Below are 21,872 nucleotides of genomic sequence, written 5' to 3'. Positions count from 1 at the left end.
ACTGTCCTACGATGAGAATATATATTATTGCAACCAGACAAAACAATATTTAATGAAATAAATCCAATAGTTCACAGACACCCTCCAAAAATGCATTGTTGTTCTTATAGAAATACAACCATACTTTCTGTACTTAATTAATAAAAGGAGCCAAGTTCAAGGATGCCTATTATTTACAGTCCAAGCTTCTGAGTCCAAAAAAAAAAAAAATGACAGGCAGAGTGGTCTCCTAAGACAAATTGTTCTCATCGTTATTTAAATAAATTTCAAATAAAAACGGAACCAAAATAAATCTTTTAATGAGCCTCCCCAGAAACTGTCTGGCTTGGAAAAGTTCAACCGCAAACCAAGGAGAAAAAGAGAAGTACAGGAAAGTGGGCAATGGCCCGTGTTTGTGCAGGATATTAGCTCACTGCAGCTGGGAAAGTGACTTGGTCCGTGAGTTTCACCCTTCATGAAGGGCAGAATTCAGAATCCAGGGGAGCCTGCCACTCACATTCATTGCGGACTTGTTCCTTCCAACACTCTCCATGCCAGATAAGTGTTGAACAAATATTTAAAGAATATTGGTTTGAAGGGCAGCCAAGCACTCTGCTGCCAGGGTGGCCTGGTCCCTGGCTACAGGGACCCAACTTTCCTGGCTCCTGGCTGGACAGCAGAATTATCCTCAGCGTGGGTTTCAGGAGCTGGAACAAACTCCTTAAATTGTACCCATTCCACTGTCTGTGTGACCTGTCCTTAGGCAGCATCCTCCAGAGCAACACTGTTCCTATCTAACCAGTAGGAAGTTGGGCCTTCCACAGCGTTGCTGCAAAGGCTAAGTGTCGCATGTGTAGTGTCACACCACTGTGAAACACAGGGTGTTGTATTCCTTTATGGTGTGAGCAGGAGGAGGGGAGTTTGCGAAAGTGTAGTCAGAGCTGCATGGCAGGCTACTGGATTACAGCAAAGCAAGGGGTGAAGATGAAACACCCTAGACCTGGCAGCCCACCCCTGTGCCCCAGGCCCAGTTCAGCATTCATTAGCCTCAGGCCCTTCCCAGAGAGCGGCGCAAGACCAGCAGGGTAGGAATGTGGGCTCCTACGCAGAGGAAGACACAGAGGCACAAGGATGTTTTAACTCTTCTTCAGTGTCATTGTGAGGAGATGGCCAGTTTGAGGGTTTCCTGAAGTGCCCTTAGCATGAGGAAGGAGTAGGATTCTAGTACTGCAGCCCTGCCACAGACCTCTGTTATGTTAATCAATTCCCTCTCTCCCTGCTTAACTTTAAAAGATAAAAATAAAACAGGGGAAGCAGAGTCTTGGAGACAGCACACCAGCCAGGCCTCAGGGTTCTCCCAGGTAAAGAGGGGGGCTATGGACTGGCACCCAGCCTTCCCCTCAACAAACCCCTTCTCTTCCCATCAGCTTTCACAGGAAGGTCACCTCCTGGGGAGGTCTCCCAGGTCGCTAGCTCACAGCACCCTCTTCTGAAAGGGCCGCATGGTTACTTTGTGGTCACACCCACACCCAAGCCTAAGGCCCCTCCTTACTCACCAGCTGGCACAGGGAGGATCTTCGGGGGTATTTGGTGTGTGTTGACTTGAAAATGGGGTTCTAAGGGCTCTGCCAGGGGCCACCTGTGTGATCTTAAGAACGCTCCCTCCTCTCCCCACCCACAGCCACCTCCACCTCCAGCCTCAGATTCTCATCAGTGAAACTGGAGAACTAGCTTTCTGCCAGCTCCCCGCTCTTTGATTTAACAACCTCAAATTAAAAAAAAAAAAAAAGAAACAACAAAAATTCAATAGAACTTGTGATTCTGGCAGGGACTGTTTTGCGGTTCTCTGGGCCTCTATTTCTGCATCCACACAACGAGGGTTTAGACCCAATATATTAGTCTCTTTCCACCTCAAACCCTTACAATTCTGGTTAAAAAATAATAATAATAAAGGCTCCACCCTCCCCCTGGCCCTTCACCTACAGCTCCACTTGGGTCCCAGGGTACAAACAGGGAATGTGTCTCAAGCAGCGGATATGCAGCTTGTGGCTCTGTGGCCTGGTCAGGCTGAAGGGGCAATAAAGTTTCTGAGCTTTCCAGATAAAGCCCAGACCCTGGGCCCAAAGACCCATCTCATTCCATACGGGAGGAGGGTGCTGTTCACCTCTGTTTGGGTCTCCCCTCCCTATCATTCACAGGAGATGCCACGGCGCGGAACGGGCAGATTAGCAGTCTTGGAGTACCAGGGTGAGAGCTCTGGGCTCCAGTCTGGCCCAGGGTGACCTTAGGGAAACCTCCACCCTTCCCCACTGACTTGAAGGTTTTCTTTTTGCTGGCAGAGCTGTTCCCGGATGAAGGGCGCCATCTCATTTCGTGTGTCTCAGTCCCAAATCTCTCCCTTCGCATGTGACCTGAGGACATTTCTCAACCTTCCCAGGCCTCAAGTTTCCCCATTTGCACAACTGGAACCGTAAGGGTTCCTACCAGCTGGGTTTCTGCATGAGGAAGAGGAAGGGCTCCTAAAAGTGCTTCACGCAGTGTCTGGAGAGAGGGAAAAATGTCCAGTAAGTGTGAGCTATTATTGTTTTATTATTTGTTTAATCTGCTTCTTGGATCACTTCCTCTTCCCAGTTTGCCCATCTGTAAAAAAAGGACCCCACAGACCATGTCTTAGACCTACCGCTGAGAGAAAGCCAATCTAAATAGCATGTTGAGCCAAGCACAGCAGGGGAAGGGAAGAGGAGGAAAGACAGGAAATTCTATGATGTTGCCCCCGAATACAAGGATTTGGGGACTGGCTGCTGCCCCAGGTTGCTGGGCACCAGAAAAGGCTCTCAGTGGTCCCCAAATTTAGTAGCAGAGGGAATGTCCTGGGCCCTATCCCAGTGTTCCTTGCCCTGGACAGCACAGCAAGTAGAGGCTGCAGAAGATGTTGACTTTGGATTTATTTCTGTCCCTGCCTCTGTCCTGAACCTCACAGGAATAAGAGGAGGCTGGACTCAGTTATCTCAGCTCCCAGAAGTGTGGTGAGTGGATGGATGTCTCTGTCCAGTGAACTACTGTGTCTCACCTCTGAGGTATAGGAGGGGTCCAAAGGAGTTCCTGGGACCCATCCAGACCTCTGTATTCTTACCTGCAGAGTACAGATGCTCAAAAAACATGCTCCTTGACTTACGATGGTAAGGCTTATGATTTTTTTACTTTACGTGGATATGCATTCCATAGAAACCACACTATGAATTTGGATCATTTCCTGGGCTAGTAATACACACAAAGATTCTCTCCATGATTCTTGGAAGCCACAGTGCCTCAGTCACCAGAAACACTTGTAGTGAATTGTCTGCTAAGCTAGGATATTCTGTTGGTTAGGTATATTCAATGCATTTTTTTGTTGTTGTTTACTTTTTGATACAGGGTTTCACTAGGCAGTTCAGACTGGCTTTGAACTCACTTTGTAGTCCAGGTTGGCCTAGAATTCACCTTGCCTCAGCCTCCCAAGTGCTGGAACTACAGGCATGCACCACCACGCCCAGCCATCAATGTATTTTTAACTTGTGATATTTTTAACTTAGGATGGGCTTATTGGGATAGAACCCTATTGTAAACCGAGGGGTATCTATATCTGGTTGGCCAGGGCCTGGGGGAAAAAAAGGTCTAAAGTCTGTTGATGATGTCACCCAGCTCAGTGGCTCTAAAAATGTGGTCCACAGACAGACGCTGAGGCACAGAAATTGAGAGTCATTTTTACTGCATTTTACCAAAATACCAGTTCTCAGAGTATTAGAAATAAAGGTATGGCCATGCTACAATATAAAAAAAGAATGCAAACAAGAAGGACCATGTTTGGTACTTCCAGGGCTGCTCTACTTGGCAGTGTGCTCTAGGGCCAAGATGGAACCATGGGTCCCTGCCTTGCTGGAACCACTCAGCCAGTGGACTGTGCTGCCTGACCCTGGTACATCGGGCCATTGTAACCTTAAGAAGGCTGCCTCTTTTTTTTACCTAGCCCAGAAGGCTAGGCTGGGACCACCCAGGGACATTCAAGGAAAGCTGTTTTGAATTCGATGTTGAGTAACTGCCCACAGAGGGAAAATATAGAACTGAAGGACTTCAGAAGCAGTGCCCAGCTCCTACCCTTGAAGATAATACTCTATTACAGATCTCTGGGCAGGCAAAGGGACGCAGAAGGAATGTCTTCATCAGGTACAGAAATTTTCTTACCTGATGGGAACCTTAGGGGAGTGGTGTCTCTGTTCAGACCCTTATCTTTTACAGATGAAAAGATTGAGGCTCAAGGAAAGATGCACCTTATAATAGAGGCAGGATGTGAACTGTAGAAGGCCCCCAGTTTATTCAGTCATTCAATCCGTGTTTACTGTGGGCCTACTATGTGCAGACCAGTGCTGTTCTGAGCACTAGGGATTCAGTATAGCAGTAAACTAATGGATAAAGGAAATAACTACCAGTATCAAATAAAGAATGTTGACATGTTGGAAAGTGACTGCGGCTGTCACTCAGAAATGATCCCTGGGGCCAGCATGTCTTTGGGATCCTCCAAGCCAGTAGTGTTCCAGAGTTAGATCACACTGGCTTGCATAAGCCAACTGTTAAGTTTTCAAAAGATTTTTAACTGACGTGGCAGTTGTACATATTCGTGAGGTACAGTGTGATATTTTAACCCCTGTATACAATGTGCAATGATCCAATTGTTAAACTTGCAGGAGTTTGGCAAGCCAGTCATCAAACACTGTCTTTTGGTTTTTTTGTTTGTTTGTTTGTTTTTTGTTTTTGCTTTTGTTTTTATTTTTTTTGAGACAGGGTCTCGCTATGCAGTTCAGGCTGGCCTTGAGCTCACTCTGTAGCCCAGGCTGGTCTCGAACTCACAACAATCCTCCTGCCTCAGCCTCCTAAGTGCTGGGATTACAGGCGTGTGCCACCACACCTGGCAAACACAGTCCTTATTTAAAAATTCAATTAGCTAAATTTACAGTTAAATGAATTGCACTAAGTACGAGGATCATAAAAACTCATCCCTTTCTGATCATTCTATTACATTTTATCCTCTTGCAGTGATTGTATCTCTCAGAGTAGAAAATACTAAAATCAGAGTGGAAAATACTATACAGAGAAGATACTACATATTTTTTCCAGGCTCCCCAAGCAGCAACTGGAAAAGGGCTGTGGTGGAAACATTTACACTATGGAAATTGGCAAGTATCACTTGTCAAAGCATTCGTGTTTTGAAGAGCTGATCACCCGACATCTGCAAGCACAACCAAGGCCAGGCCTCTTGGGTCCGCAGGGGCTACATCTTTCCAGTGGGAGGGGCAGAGGGGACTGCTGAACTCTTCCAGTCCTACGAGGCTACTATGCTGAGGAAGCAAATGTGAAATAGCTAAGCAGACCCGGCAGAAGAACACTGCCTTCCATAGTGTGTATCAGAGGTGTGTGAGGTGGGGGCTCCTCTGTTCATTTGTTTGCTCCTTTTTTGGTAAATTCACCCTGTTTATAAGTGCTGTGGGGAGGCAAAAACTTAAAGGAGTCCAGAAGAGAATCTCTTTGTATACAGGTGTGTGGCTGCCTTTGAATTCTCTAGATTTGCCTACTGGGTTTCCTTCCTTTGAGGATAGTAACTGTACTGATAACTGCTGAGCGTGGTTACTATTACTTCTGCTACCAGTCACTCTAATGGCACCTGCCACTTATGGCCACCTTGTACCAAGCCATCCACACTCAGCTCTAAAATCCCCAACAACTCATTTCACAGATGAGAATGCTGAGGCTCAGCGGTGCAAAGTCTTGCTTGGGGCCAACCTGCCCCTGTGGAAGTTCTCCCAACAGATTTGTTCCCTCCATCGGGTGGCGCTGTGATCCGCCTTGGGCCTGCAGAATTCAGCAGCACTAGAAAGTCTCCATCTCTGATGGCACTGGGGGACTTGGTGGTTGCCCAGTGTGTGTAAGGAGCCCTCTATCCACCACCGGAGCAAAACAGGACAAACGCTCCTGGTCCAACCATCTGTCTCTGGAATACAGACAGGGACTTGGGCCTTGGCCAGGTAGCAACTTTGCACCCTGAGGAAGTGTCACAAAGGCAGACATTGGGGAAATATCCACAGTACTCCCAGTGGTAGCAAGAGCTAGAATTAGGTCCTGCCCAGGACCCTAACCATATGGTGTGTCCAGCCTCTACATCTCTGGCTGGTCTGGTTTTCTAGCCCTGTCAGGAATGCTGTGAGCAACAAAATATAGCCCCAAGGTGTTATGGCTTAGATCTAAAATGCCCTTCCAAAGTCGGATGTGTTCAGAGGTAGGGCTTTTAGAAGATGATTAGTTCATGAAGGTACTAACCTCACTAATGGGTTGATACATTGATGAATTCATTAGCTGAGTGGGCTTATTAGGAGGTAGGGCCTAATTGCACGAAGCAGGTCAATGGGGGTGTGGCTTTCTTTCTGACTCCTTCCTAGCTGCTGTGAAATGTGCAGCTTTCTTCACCAGGCCCTTCCATCCCTGGTGTTTCTGCCTTGGAAACAGCTGACCATGGACTGAAACCTCTGAAACCATAAACTAAATTAAACCTCTCCTTTAAGGTGTGCATGTCAGTTATTTTGTCCTAGCATCAAAAAGATGAGTAATATGCAAGCCATGCCTTTTCTGCATCAATCTCCTTCTGTTCCTACAACCATGATCTCTGACCACTACACTATCTCCTGTGCTACTCAATATTCCAGCCCAAATAGTCACCTTGCACCTCCCACGTTGAATTTTCTTTTTTTATTTTAAAGAGTAAAAGAAGGATAACATAATAATGGGGAGGGCTTACCAAATTACAGACAAAGTGGTAGGAAATTATCAATGGTTATTGTTTTACATATTGTTCCCACGTTGAATTTTCATGTGGCCACAGAATCAATTCCAAAACACTTGATGAAATTTCCACTTGGAAATAACAATTCTCCCGTTCTTTGTGTAGCTCTGGCTAATATACAAAAATAGTTTGCTATAGAAGATACTAATCTATAGACAACCATTAGCAGACCAGACCCTGATCCTGCTCTCAGGGAGCTTTGCTCCCCTGAAAAGAAGCCCTTCCCCTAATTTTGGAAGTGTCTTGGATTTCCCCATAGATGCCAGGCAAGTTACTCCTGGGGACAGCTGTCCTGCTTCTAGAAGATCTCCCCAGGACATGAGGAAGGCAGGCAGCTGTTCCCTCTTGATACCGCCAACACCAGAGTCACCATTCTGGGCAGCCATCCCCTCCCCCTGGGCCTGTTCTCCCCCTTGTGTTCTTCTGTGTCCTGCAGCCACCAGGGCCTCTGGGTTTTGGAACAGCTGAAGGGTCAGAAGGATGGTTTTCATGGTCTCTCCCTCCACCAAGAACACTCTGCTTATTCACTTTCAAGGTAAAGATATGTCTCCATGGAAGCCTTTCCTGGCCACCACCCTACACCAGATCAGCCCTGCTATACACACCCTACACTTCCTCCTCATGACTGTTTACCTAACTAACTCCTAGGCCAGCCTCCACACAGACAGGGACTGGGTCTACCTGGCATACTACTACATCTCCAGTATCAATAAATCCTAGATGAGTTAACAAATGAAGGCATGGAATGATGGCAGATCAGAGAATGTTGAATAACCATCAGATTCACAGCTCAAGTCCTCAGGAACAAGTCAAGATGCACAAATCCAGGGGCCCGAAACGTCAAGATGGAGCCCAACACGGGAATCCCTCCAGGGGTAGCAGCTGCTTCTTCCTTGTGGGTTTTGGTTTAAGAATCCATTTCTTGTGGACTTGGGCTTCTTTTTCCTATTTTTTTTTTTAACTCCAGGTGTGGCTCAGAGAACAGTGCTAGAACCATGCTTTGTGCCATTGGCTGACAGGGAAACTGAGGCTCGCATAGAACCCATGGCTGACAGCAAAGTCTTGGGTGGGATGTAGCCACCTCCTGTTCAGCCCAGAGGTCTATTTACTGTTCCACCCCACAACATTTAAAGCAAAGCTCCCGAGGATGAGCACACCCAACCTGAGATGAAAGGAACTCTCTCTGCAAGAATTAATCCCCTGGCCCCCAACTCTCCTCCAAGCCTCGTCCAACTATAGCTTTCCCTCCGATGATTTCCACCTGGGCCCCAGTGAAGGTCGCTGCAGTAGCCACCACCACCCCGTCACCTTTGTGGAGCCAAGCCACATTGTCTGGAGTCTGAATCTGGTTCTTATGCCTCGGTTCTGCCACTTCATTCCTATGAGGCTTTGGCCGAAACCTTTGCTATGATTTGGATGTAAGATGTCCAATCCAAACTCTGTACAAGGCTCATGTGTTCAGAGGTGGGAATTTTGGCAGGTGATTGGATCACAAGGGCTCTAACTTTATCAGTTAATTCAACTCAATCCATTGAAGAGTTCATAATTTGATGGCACTGTTGGGAGATGATGGAAAAAGGAAATGGGGCCAACCGAAAGGAATGGCTTATGGGGGCATGACCTTGGGGACTATATTGGGTCCCAGCCTCTGGCCCCCTCCCGACCACATCTTCCCAGCACCTCTCTCTCTCTCTCTCTCTCTGCTTGCTGGCTGCCATGAGGTGAGCAGCTTTCCTCCGCCCTGTCAACCTGCCACCATGATACTTCTGACTCACCACAGGCCTAAAAGCTATGGACTGAATCTTCCGAAACCATAAGCCAAAGTAAACCTTTTGTCTTTTAAATTGCTTGTGCCAGGTATTTCTTGCAGCACCAAAAGTCTAACCAACACAACCTTAAAACTTTAAGCCTCCCTTTCTCCATGTGTAAAATGGGGGAAAGAATTACTGCTCTGCCGACTACACAGGGTTTTTGTGAGGCCCAGGTGAGAGGAATGTATATATGATCTCACATCTCAAACTGCTGACCAGGGTAGATAATACCAGCCACAATCATTCTATAATTATTTTTCTGCTTTCCCAGGTTCTTGCTGTCAACCTACAGTCAGTTGATCTCTTCCAGGGCCCCTTTTTTTACTCACCCTTTCTATATCACTCAACCATCCTGACCACAGCCCTCTCCTTCAGCTTTCCAGACTTGCTTGCTCTAGATGCCCTTTCTCCAGCTCAGCTCACTCACTCTCTGAGCTGGGCGTGGCTCCAAGTGGCAGCTCCACTCTTTTTCCTGCTATCCATATTTGCCAACAACACATGATTCTGACAGGAACCTCAAGAAGCCCCTGCCTATCACCCAAGTCCCTCATGGGTGTTTGTTCGGGACCCCTTGGACATATGCATGGGAACACAAGGCACTGGATCTCCACCCCCACCACCCATCCCACTGCTTTATGAGACTCTATTTGACAATAAAAAAATAGCAAAAAGGTCACTGAAGCCCAAATCTAGAGAACTCCTACGGCCTGGACTGCAGGTCAGTGAGGCCTACAGCCTCCACACTGAGCTTGAGAAGCTGAGCAGATCAGCTCTTTGGCCAGAGATTTTGGCAACAATTTTACTTCCTGTTTTTAGAGCCAGAAAGACTTTCAGAAAGAATCCTAGGTTAAGTATTCTCAATGGTGATCTCTTTGCCAGCAAAACATCGACTAAATCTATATTCCTCTTAGACTTCGCAAGTTAATCCAACCAGGCTCTCTCTCAGGAGCAAAGGTAATGCTCCCTCAGCAGAACTTTGCATGCAGGCAGAGTGGTGAGGTGCCTGCCCCAGGTCTGACAGCCATGAAGGATGCAAACTCAGAGGCCACAGTGAACCAGAGCGTGTCAAGCAAAGTGCTCTGTGGTCACGTGAATGGTGTTCTCTCTGGCTCAGGCAGCTCATAGCTGAGGAAGTAAGAAATACTGTAATGATGTGGCAGAAATGTAGCAGGGGCCATGTACTGCAGGGTGACTGGGGTGCTGGTGGGGAAGGAAGGAATGCCTAATCCACGATGGGCAGGGGAAAGAGATTGGCTTCACGGAGAGGGTAGTGATTAAGTGGGATTTTGAAGGATGAGTAGGAGCCTGCAGGTGGATTTAGGGAGGAGTGGAGAGAGCATTCCAAGCAGAAGGAGCAGCAGGGGGTAAAGCCCAGAGGTATTAAACCAGGAGAGAATTCAGGAATTTCAGCAATTTCCAGAGGCTGGAGCAGGAAGGTCGTAAGGGCAGAGTGATATGGGGAAGTTCAGAGTGCAGCTCATACGGAATCTTGCATGTCTCCTAACCAAGTACGTGTTTTGTCCTGAAGGCAGTGGAGAACATTGGGAAGATCAGAACATGCCAACGGGTGTCTGGCGAGAAGATGTTGGACTGCAGTGACAAAGTATGCTGGAGGAGACCGGGGAAGGAGACCACAGTGGGGGGCCAGCCTGGAGGGCTTGCACCTGAACTCGGTGGGGGTGTGGGGCTGGAATTAAAAGGACTGTTTAGAGAGTTGGTAGAGACAAAGGAGAAAATAAACCAGGCCATAGATTTGATGGCAGGGGAGAAGTGCTATGGTTTGGATAAGTGTCCTCCAAAGGTCTGGGGCATCCCTGGTGCTATTGGGAGATGATTGGACCTTTAAGAAGTAAGGTGCAGTGAAAGAAAGCCAGGCCATTAGACGCAGGCCTTAGAGGAGACACTGGGACGCAGGGCCTTTCTCTTCCTCTTTCTCTGCTTCCTGGATGTCAGGGGGTCAACAGGCCTCTGCCACATGTTCCCACCATGATGTACTGTATCACCAAGGCCCAAAGCAACCAACAGATCCAAACAACCATGGACTAAAACCCCTGAGACCGTGAGCCAGAATAAACCTTTCCTCTTTGTAAATTGATTCTCTTATGTTTTTTATCACAGTAACAGAAAGCTGACTAACACAGGGAGGAGAAGAGGGGTTAAGTCTCAGACAGAGGGACCAAATGTGCAAAGAGACAGAGATCAGAAAGACACTGCCACATTTGAGCAACTGCTCTGGAGAGTGGGCCATGTGATGATGATTAAATTGGAGAGACAGAGAATGGTGGAGAGCCGTATCTGGAAGTGATGGTAGTGCTCCCTCTTCTGCGGTTTTGAGTTTTGCAGTATCAGTTATTCACGATCAGCCACAAGTTCAAAATATCAAATGAAAGATTCCGGAAAAAACAAGTCGTAAGTTTACAGTTGTGCACCATTCTTTGTAGCACAATTAATGAAATCTCTTGCCATCCTACTCTCTCCAGCCCGGGACATAAACAATGATTGTCCCTTTTCCCAGTGTATCCTCACTGTGTATGCTACCCACTGTCAGTCACCAACTACTTCAGTTCATAGTATATATACACAGTTCACTACTGTCTGAGGTTTCAGACATACCCTAGGGGTCTTAGAATGCATGCCCCACAGATAAAGGGGTGTATTGCATTGACAAACATAGATGGTCAAATGGATTATTGTTCTCAAGTATTCATTCAGTACCAGCAAGCAAGGTATATATCTTTATGAAGTTGAGTCCGGGCTTGGTAACTGTCTGGAAAGTGGGTGGAAATGACAATGAGCACAGGGTAGAGGTTTTAAGAGAAATTATGTCATCATTTTCTTGCTGCAGTTCTCAGTATGCAAACAGCATGTACCTGAAGCAGCTCCCTTAGCTTGGATCCTAAAATGAGAAGACCCTTTGTCTTAGTTACTTTTCTCTCATTGCAGTGACAAAATACCGGACACCCAAAGTTAAAGGAGAAAAGGTTTATTTAGTTCACAGTTTATAGAGATTTCAGTCCATAATTGGCCAGCTCCAAGGCAGGGTGGTACATGGCAGACAGGCACTGCAGAGGAGAAACAGTTTGTGGAGGGCAGATAGTAGCAAACCAAGCAAGAGACCTTAGCAACTTCTTTCTGCCCCTTTTATATACTATCTAGGCTACTGGGTTTAGGGTAGTGCCAAACTAATCAGTGTAGCAATTTAGCAACCACACACCCTTAATTCCAGCATCATACTCTAGATTTAGCCACCTGTAAAAAAGCCCCACTTATGACTGTGTGAGGATTTGACACAAAGCATAATGCCTTTGTCTGGCTGGAATTTAGAGCTGAGTCACAAAGCTTTGCACACAACTGCCCTGCAGCTAACATTTTATATGAACAATAAATAAACACCTCAAAAGCTAAGCTTGAGGTTGTCTGTTACACAGCATGACTGCAACAAAAGCTAACTGACACACACTATGTGTTATGATTTATATCTAGATGTCCCCCCAAAGCCTCATGCACTCATAGGTAGGGCTTTGGGGAAGTGACTGGATCATGGGAATGTGCTAAGCTTCAGTGGATTCATCTACTGATCAATTTATGAAGCTAAATGTGATGTTCGGAGGTGGAGATGGCCGAGGAAAGTGGGTCACTGGGGCAATGTCGTGGAAGGGCATAGCTCCCTCTGCCATTCCTCCCTTCAAGCTGTCTGCTTCCCCACCACCATGCCGTGAGCAGCTCTCCTCAGCTCTCTTCTGCCATGAGCCTCTGCCATGTCATCCTGTGTTACAGCCAGTGGACTGTGGACTAAAACTTTTGCAAACTGTGACCCAAAAAAAGCCTCTCCTCCTCTAAGTCGCGGGGGTATTGGGTATTTTGTCTGAGCAACAGGAAAAGTGACTAAGACAATGCATGAGATGAGAAGTGATTCTTCACACATGCTATGATAAAAGGAGTTGTGACGAATGAGGAATTGCAGAATGTTTCCTTTGGTGAATTTCATCTTCATTCACTCACTGGCCTCAGAGGTGAAAGACACCCACCCTTACCTCAAAGTCCCTACTCCCTGTAACCTCCTGCTCCTCCTACTGCCTAGCTCCACCCTTCATCCCATCCCTCCCCTGGATTGAATCCTTCCCTGAAGCCACATGCTTCACTAGTCCTTCCATCCTAAAAATCTCTTACCCTGTCTCCCTGCACCTCCCTACGGCTCAGTATCTCTTCTAACCTTTTCAGATAAACTGAAAACAGTTAACTCTGCTCAATATCCTCTTCTTCACTCTCCCCTATATAGGCAATCGAGCTTGCTTGCCTCCTGCTCTACCCAAACTGTTTGCGGTATATTTTGGTAACCTCCTAATTGCCCAATGCAACTTGCACTACTTATTTCAACTCAACTCACTGCCTCTCCCACCCCAACGTTCCTCCTTCCTTATGCTCTCAGTGGCACCATCATTACCCCAGAGACCCCTGACTGAAAGCCACCATGAGGCAATGAAGTCTATCTGAATTTGTGAGACTTGTCTAGTCTCCGTGTCTTGAGACCCCCAAGCTGAAATGCCTCCTGGGCAGTTACACATGTGAGCTGGTAGCCCAAAATTCGACATAAGATGAAAGCTTTTAAAATCATATTTAAAACCATGAACATTCTTGAACTTTCCCAGTTTATAGAATATAAGCACCAAGTCTACAAATCCCACTTGACACAGAGAACCTTCCTCTGAACCCAGAAATCCCTACTCCTAAGGTCACAAGTCTAACTGCCGTTTGGTTTCTTCCCTACTAAATCCTGGCCCATGCCACCATCTTGTTTCATAGATTTGTCCCTGTTCATATTGTCTTTTCCAGAAGCCAAAATTCAGTCATTGAAAAATAGAATGTCAAAATCACAATGAGACTCTACCAACCAGTCAATAAAATGTCCACAGTCAAAAGGGCCATCAAAACAAATACTGTTGAGATGTGGAACAAATCTAGTTCTCACAAACTGCTTTGGGAATGAATGTGAAATGGTATATCTGGTGGTCCAGCGATTTCACTTCAAGCCAGTGTTCTCAAAAGATTTGGACAAGAATGTTCACATAAGGGTCCCAGGATGTAGCTCAGTAGTTCAGTGCCTGCCTGGTAAGTGTCAGGTCCTGAGTTCAATTCCCAAGACCAAAAAAAAAAAAGAAAAAGAATGTTCACGTAATAGCCCCAAGTTGGAAATAACCCAAATATTCATTAACAGGAGAGAAGATAGATATGGTGGTATATCCATGCAATGGAATATGACTCAGCAACAAAGAACAAATGACTCAAGCACAACACAGATGAATCTCAAATCATTAAGTTGAGTGAAATAAGCCAGACATAAAAGAGTACCTACAGTGTGATTCTATGTACATGAAGTCCAATCACAGGCAAATATTACTCAGTGGATGATACAATCACTGAGAAAATGGTTGCTTGGGTGGGTACAGTAGAAGGCAAATTAATGTAAAGTGTTAATTTTCTAGCGTGATGCAAATATTTCATGTCTCATTTTAGGGGGGAGCTGGTTACCCAGAAATAAACAACTAACCAAACTCATTGAACTAAACAACCATTTAAGATTTGTGGATTATAACGTATGGAAATTATATTTGAATGAAAAACTGGAAAAATAATTTTTAAGCATCTATAAAATAAACACTAAAATAAACTGAGAATCCGGGCAGAAAGCATATTCATTTCAAACAAAATAATATCTCCACTACAAAAGCACCTGTATAAACGTCCAGTCCCCTACTTAATTCATCCCCTTTTGTTTGTTTGTTTTGTTTTTTGTTTTTTTGTCCGGTACCGGGGATCGAACTCACGACCTTGCGCTTGCTGGGCAGGCGCTGTGCTGCTGAGCTAAATCCCCAGCCCCAATTCATCCCTTTTTGGCAACGCCCCCACCTCCTCTTGATGAGGTCTGTCATTAGCCTGATGAGAAATGCTGAAACGGAACAAGCACAAGCAGTTGAGCTAGAAAAATGCATTCAAATCCTAGCTGCAGGGCTGGGGATATAGCTCAGTGGCACAAGCACCTGCCTGGCAAGCACAAGGTACTGAGTTCGATTTCCGTACCCAAAAAAAAAAAAACAAAAAACAAACAAAAAAAAACACCCTAGCTGCAATTTACAGCTGAGTGCCCATGAATCAGTACTTGAGCTTTCTGAACTTTTGTTTCCGCAGCTATAAAATGGGTTAGTGAGACCCAGCCCATCCTCTTAGGCTGTGGCTCCTATAATACCAAATCACACTCATCAAGGTCTAGAAGTGCCCAGAGAATGACACACAGCAGGCTTCTTCTCTCAGAGGATAAGAAGGCACCCTGGGCCCTGGATTAGGGTCTAGGTGAGCGCTGCTAACAGGTAGGGAAAGCCACTCAGAGCCACGCTGGTCCAGGAAAGGTCACTCTTGGCCTCAAATGCTGGAGCCAGGTTCCTGGCCGCTGTAACGCCTTACCCTAATTGCTTTGTACACCTCCAAACCTCAGCCACTCCACCAAGAGCACCGGGATCAGACTGGATACAAGAATATGCAAAGCGTCCTCTGGGGGTTCCCAGACAAGGAAGAGATAAGCGTAGAACTGAACTGAACTTTCTGTCTGAAATAAGTACGGAGAGGCCAGGCCCTGCCGTCTAGGTGCTCTTCCCCTGCCACGGTGGTGCTTGAGCCAGGATACTAGGCCTCCTGGGACACGGTTTGAAATTTCTTGGAAGAGGAAATCCTTAGGGACACTTTCAGTTCTGCCTTAGTCAGTCACTAAACATCTGTTACTTGTAACAGAGATAACTTGGATCTGCATCCCTCCCCCATCTGGTAGGGGAGGCAAGAGATACCCAGAAAGAACTCCAAAGGAGGTAAAAGTGCTTAGTGCAGCCAAAACGCAAAGCGGTTACCCAAAGCCTTCACACCCGCTCCCCTTGAGGCCCTGGCCACTGGCAATGCACTTCACATTGGCTTACTCCGAGAGCGAGGGCTCCAGCAGTGCCCTTATCTTGCAAGCCAGGAACCTGAGGATCTACCCGGAAAAACATCTCCCAGCTGGGAAGAGGTTGGTCCGGACCTCCACCCTGCATCTGCCGGCGAAGCACACCTACGTATTACCAGGTAAATGAAGGGGACTCTCAGGCCTGCTCTAGAGACAGAAGGTGTGCAAACAGAGTAAAGCCGCAAAGCCGGCGGCCTGGGTCTCAGTTCCTTCCTGGGGGGAGGAGCGGCGCTGATACCCGGGCGCCTCCTTCTCCCGCCCACAACCAGAGGGAAAATCGGGGAATCTCAAGCGGCTCTGTTTCCTCTCCCCACCGCGCTGACATACCGCTCCCCCAACCTTTACTGTTACTTGGATGTTTTTCAAGAGTTTGTGCAATCCTTTGCTTTAGCCGTTTTCCAACGCGGAAGGGTGTCCTGAGTGGGAATGAGGCGGCTTGAAAAGTTGAAGGGACCATTTTGCCCCCCATCTCCCCAAGCAGCAACCTGCACGGGGGCTGCCGGAGTTACAGTGCCCGGAACTTTCCCCGCTGGGGGCGGCGCGGTGCTCAGCTCGGAAAGCTCTCCGGCATCCCCGGCTCTCTTCCCCGCTCTCACTGTGTACCCCATCTCAGCTCCCCATTCCCAGAGCCACCCGCTTCGCACCCTGTTGTCTGCCAGAACCGTGCCTCGGTCCCGCCCCCAGCCTGGATGGATCTCTCCTGCCTTTCAAGACTTACTCTCCTACTGGACCCGCCGAGAGCCCCTGTTCTCCCCGCCCCTACCCTGCAGGCGCCGCGGGGTAGGAGACTCCTGAACCCCTCGCCCCGCAGGCCTGAGCCCGGAAGGCTGGACAGAGGCGCGACGGGCACAGGATGGGGTCAGAGACTGGGTCAGATCTGAGCACGGAGGAAACACCGCCAGAACAAAAGCAGGGACACCGGCAGGGCAGACACAGGGCAGCGCCAGCTCAGTGGCCTGCCCGCTCGCCCAGCCATCCAAGCCACCCACGGGGCCCCTCTGCCCAGCGCCCGCCTCCCCACGCGCGGCCTCCGGACCCACCTGATCCGCAGAACTCGGGCGCCAGGGCGCTCGAGGCCGGACCGCGCCTGGGCTCCGCTGACCGTGGCGGAGTCACGGGAGCCGGCGGGAGCCTGTGCTGGGCGTGCAGGGGCGGGGTGCGCTGCCCTCCCCTGTGGGACCTCGGCCGGCCGGGCGCCTCCTCCGCGCAGCCGAGCAGCGGGCAGCGGGCAGCGGCGCGAGGGAGCGGCGTGCGCTGGACACAGCGGGCGGCGCCTCTGGGCCCCGCCTGGCCCGCGGCTGTGGGTGCCAAGCCCGTCCCCGCCCCGACCCCGACCGCGGGTGCGCGAGTGCGGTGCGCGCGCATGTGTGTGTCTGGGTGGTGGGGAGGGGGTGATGTTTGTTTCATTTTCACTCAGGCAGAAGAAAGCCTGAAACCAGCAAAAAAGAAAATAGTAAAATCCCTGGTGAGAGTAGCTGGGCCTCTTGCCTTCTCTCAATCCTGCACGTGGTGGTAGTGGTGGCAGAGGAGAGGCGGGCGATCCTGGGAGGGTGGGGTCTGCCGAGTTTGCTTCCCGGAGGGAAAACCCGGCCCTAGATCTTGCTAGGATTCCCTCCAGCCCTGAGCTCTGGAAGTGAGGGGCTGGGCACCAGCTTTCAGGGGTCTTTGAGCCCAGAAGTTCTCAAACAGGGCTCCTCTGGCATTCTCTTCTAGACTTATTTAGACAGGAATCAAAAATAATTTTTTAAAAAATCTGTTTCAAGGTTTGAATTTGTGTGCCCAGGGTGACAGCGAGTCACTTCTAGTGAGTTGAGGAAATCACGTGCGCCGCCCTCATTTGGTTTGCCCTACACTGGTAAGGACAATGGCCACCTTTGGGCTCATATGGTTTCGCTTTACTGGTGGAAATGAAATGATAAAGATTTGCTTTGCCAGGATTGTTTGCTACTGGATATTGTTTTCATAAACTAAGAGGTTAGTCGTTTAGATAATTGAATACACTGGAACTGTAATTTGTCATTAGGAAAATGACAGGGAGTGTGCACATGATGTACAATAACATTCATTGTCTCATATTAATGCAGAAGGAACAGAGGTCTGATTGAGTCCTGGAAGGACTCACAGAACCCACAGACCAGCCAGGTGATATCACAGAACTTGAGAGAATGACATTTCCTGGTGGGTCTCAGGAAGTTAAGTGGTGGGACAGTGAATCATCGGCCCCACACGGCAGCTCTGGAACGAGGAGCTCGAAGCGGTCAGCACAAAGGGCCTTTGCTGGAGGATAAATTGCGCCATTATCATCTTTTGTGAGCACGCTTGCAATAGCTCATTAGCAGTGAGCAGCACAGCTAGTGAAGCTCTGCTGAGTGCATTATTTCCCCCTTTCCCATTACTGCACTGGGAATGTGTTGTTCAAATTGCTAGTCCGCCAAACCGGATTATAATTCTTTTAGAGGAAGAAAACAATGAGAACGAATGTGATGGCAGCTCAAATGATGGCTTGTGGTGATCAAAAGATGACAACCCCCAACATCACTCTGCTACTTGAAGCCCAATAAAATCGATTTTGTGGTTCCGTTTGTGTTCACGCTGAAGATTTGTTTCAGTTTTATGGTTGCTTGCTAAGCTACGAGCGTGAGAAGCTCATGTGTAATTTTAGATTTAGACCTACTTCAGTAAAAAGAAAACAGAAATAATGTGAGTCACCACTCTGAGGCTGGTAGATTTCCTTTTTCCTTCTGAAAGGAGGCATTTGTTTCTCGAAATCAAACTAGCAATTCTATTGACTGTCTGAGGTGTGATATACCTTGAAAATTATATACTGGATCCGGCACGTAGTGGTTCAGGGTCAAAAGTTCTAGGTTCAAGGCATTAGCTGAGTCATTCTGCCCATCTAAGACTCATTTGTCTCTCAAGCAAAATTGGGGTAAGATGACTGATATGTAAGAGAAGTGAAATATAGATGAGCTAACTTCAGGGAAGTTATCTTGAAGATCCGTGCATCACAGACAGGTGAGACTGAGAAATTTCAGGAGCAGAAGGGCGGACTGGGCAGACATTGAGTAGCCTTGACCCCTGGATAGACACAGCCCAAAGTGCTTCACCCGTATTTCACTCATTTAATCCTCAGGGCAGCCTAGCAGGTAGATAGGAATCACAGTCCTTGTTCCAAGGAAGAGAAGAGAGGCACAGGGTAATTAAATAACTGTTTGCCATCTCTCTAGGTGTGGCCAAACGCCCTGGGGCCAAACGCCCTTATCCTTTCTTCTTGCTTCTAACAAATGTTTACTGAAGCCTGTGTCAGTTTTCTATCACTGTGACAAAGTACTTGACATCAGTCAACCTTAAGGAAGAAAGACTTATTTTGGCTCACAGTTGGAGATGATTTAGTCCATGGCTAGCTGGTTTCCCCATCATGATGCTCAAATGCATGGTGGACGCCAGGAAGCAGAGAGACAGGAAAAAAGTGCAAAATAAAAAGGGGCTGGGGATCAGATATAGTTCCCGAGGTCACACCCCTGTGATCCACTGCCTTCAACCAGGCCCCATCTTGTTTCCATCACCTCTCAAAAATGCTTTAATATCAAGAGCTCACCAATGGGTTAATGAAGTCAGAGCCTTCACAAACCCGTCATTTCTCCCGAAAGCCCATCTGCTGGAACCCAAACCTTTAGCATGTAAGTTTGGGGGAGACATTTCAAATCCAAACTATTACAGGGTATTGTATCTGTCATGCTGAGGACACCGTGGAGAGCAGTGTAGACAGTGCCAGAGTCCAGGCAGGCCAGTAGGACACAGAGAGTAAACCAGGAATGAGGCAATTCATCACGTCAGGATCGTTGTGATCAGGCCTCAAAGGGACCCACAGGATGCAGAGGCCTGGACAGTGGATAGGCTTGGACCTGAGAAAAGGGTTAACTGGAGGGAGGCGGGGGGCAGTAGCCAGAACAAAATGGTGTGCAAAAGTCTTGGCTTGGGAGATACAAGGTTTGTGAGAGTACAGGAAGGTTTCAGCATCATGAAGATAGCATTTCTCCCTAAAGCAATTGTAAATGCTAAACAAATCCTAGTACAGCTTTTGTAGAACTTAGTGAACTGCTCCTCAAATTCATATGGAAGATCAAAGAGTAAAAGTTCACTGAAACAGTTCTGACAAAGCATAAAGGAAAAGGTGGGGGACCCTTGCTCAGTTATGGAAACGCGCCATGAAGCTCTAATCATTAAGGCAGTGCAGTGGTCCCATTTCATCAAAGAACAGCATATTCTAGGAACCCCAGTGGGTGCCTAAAACTACAGGTACCTGGAACCAACTTAGGTTGCTTCAAGTTACAAGTTTTTCACTTTACAATGCTGTAAAAGTGTATGCACACGCCTTTTCACTTTCACTATAATTATCAGTAGTTACCTGAAATATTCAACACTGTTACGATTTAGGTCTGAAATATCCCCCAAAAGTCTCAAGTGTTCAGAGGCGGTGCTTTCATGAGGTGACAGGATCATAGGGGTGCCGTATTCATCAGTAGATTAATCCACTAATGCGTCCATTGTTGATTGCGCTGTTGGGAGAGAGAGGCAGGCTGGAGAAGGTAGGCCCCTGGTGTGGCCTTCAGAGGGTATGGCTCTTTCTCTCTCTGCTTGCTCGCTACGATGGGTTTCTTTTACCATGCCCTTAAGTGATGCTGTCCCTGCATTGGCACCAAATGGCTGAGGATTAAACCCCTAAAGCCATGAGCCAAATAAACCTCTCCTCCTATAACTTTTCAGTGTCAGCTATTTTGTCCCAGCTATGGGAAGGTTGACTAATACCAACAAATGACTATAAAATAGGCTTTGCGTCAGATTCTTTTACCCAACTATTGGTTTATAGAAGTGTGTTCTGAGCACGTGTAGGTTAGGCTAGGCGAAGTTATGTTGTTCAGCAGGTAAGGGGTATTAAGTGCATTTTTGACTTAAAATATTTTCAACTAGCGGCAGGTTTATTGGGATGTAACCACATCATAAATCAAGAGGCATGTATGTATAGCACTATGGTTTTCCCTATACATATACATCTATGCTATGATAAAGTTTATTTAATAAGTTAGGCACAGTCAGATAAACCACAATAACTAATAATAAAACAGGTCAATTATGATAACATATTGAAATGAAAGTTATTGACAACTTATGAATTATTTATCTCTGGAAGTTTTTGTTTAATATTTTCAGTTTGAGGTAGACTGTGGATAATTAAAAATTCAGAAGATGGAAGCAAGGGTAAGTGGAAACTACTGCATTGTGTTGGTGCTAGAATGGATTATGAGGCCCCTAGGACAAGAATAAGGATCCTAGAAAGAAACCCACATGTGTGGAAGCTGGGTGTGTGACCGAGGTAGAATAACAGCTCAGTGAAGGAAAGAACAGATCATTCAATAAGTGTTTCTGGCACCTAAAAGAATTGAAAACAGGTGTGCAAACAAAAATCTGTAAAGGAATGTCTCTGGCATCACTGCTCCCAATAGCCAAAAAGTGGAATCAACCCAAATATCTGTCAACTGAGGAATGGATAAACAAAATGTAGTCTACCCCTACAATGGAATATTACTCAGCATCAAAAGGAATGAAGTACTGATTCATGCTGCAACATGGGTGAACTTTGAAAATATTATGCTAGGGGAAAGCCAGACAGAGAGGGCCATATATTGTATAATTCTGTTTATATGAAATATTCCAACTAGGCAAATTCTTAGAGTCAGAAAGTGGCTAAGAGGTTGCCAGGGTCGGGGAGTTGAGAGGAGAAAGAGACTGTTTAATGGGTTCAGAGTTTCCTTTTGAGGTTATGGCTAATACTCTGAAACTAGATGGTAGGAATGGTTACATAATACCAAGAATGTTCTAAATGCCACTGAATTACACATTAGAATGACTTAACTATTTTGCATATGACTTTATGCTACATGATTTATACCACCATTTAAAAATATACTGCTGGGAAATTGTCTACCCATACAAAAATACAAAATAAAAATAGATTTCCCCTCTCCTCTGCAGCCCCTCCATATAATAGTAGGTATGTAATAGTAAGTTAAAGACTTGGTTTTTAGCCGGGCATGGTGGCGCACGCCTGTAATCCCAGCACTTGGGAGGCTGAGGCAGGAGGATCGTTGGGAGTTCGAGGCCAGCCTGGGCTACAAAGTGAGCTCAAGGCCAGCCTGAACTGCATAGCGAAACCCTGTCTCAAAAA

General features: G+C 47.0%; 1 protein-coding gene and 1 long non-coding RNA gene across 9 annotated transcripts in view; one reads left to right on the top strand and one right to left on the bottom strand.

Annotated features, from left to right (window-relative positions):
• LOC102014902 (N-acetyllactosaminide alpha-1,3-galactosyltransferase-like) overlaps positions 1–16,938 on the bottom strand; it is a 72,020-nt gene extending 55,082 nt beyond the window's left edge. For 3 of the 5 annotated variants that reach the window (XM_013513231.1, XM_013513233.1, XM_013513234.1), the window contains exon 1: positions 16,687–16,934. The gene's annotated coding sequence lies outside the window, so the exon portion shown is untranslated. Of the gene's footprint in view, positions 1–16,686 lie in introns of all 5 variants that reach the window. The other 2 variants (XM_013513229.1, XM_013513230.1) reach the window with 1 other exon arrangement.
• Positions 1,332–10,762, top strand: LOC106148304. 4 transcript variants are annotated; one of them, XR_001233622.1, is made up of 4 exons: positions 1,332–2,543; positions 2,960–3,158; positions 5,050–5,423; positions 10,187–10,762. It is a non-coding gene; the product is annotated as an uncharacterized LOC106148304 (long non-coding RNA). The 4 variants fall into 4 exon arrangements; XR_001233623.1 differs by lacking the exon at positions 5,050–5,423; XR_001233621.1 differs by lacking the exon at positions 10,187–10,762 and having other exon boundaries at positions 5,131–6,562.
• Positions 16,939–21,872: the final 4,934 nt, after the last annotated feature.

Source organism: Chinchilla lanigera, unplaced genomic scaffold, assembly GCF_000276665.1.
Source record: "Chinchilla lanigera isolate Chin_1 unplaced genomic scaffold, ChiLan1.0 scaffold00018, whole genome shotgun sequence".
Lineage (NCBI taxonomy): Eukaryota > Metazoa > Chordata > Mammalia > Rodentia > Chinchillidae > Chinchilla > Chinchilla lanigera.
Note: the sequence above shows the minus strand (reverse complement) of the source record. Positions and strands in the feature narration are given on the sequence as shown.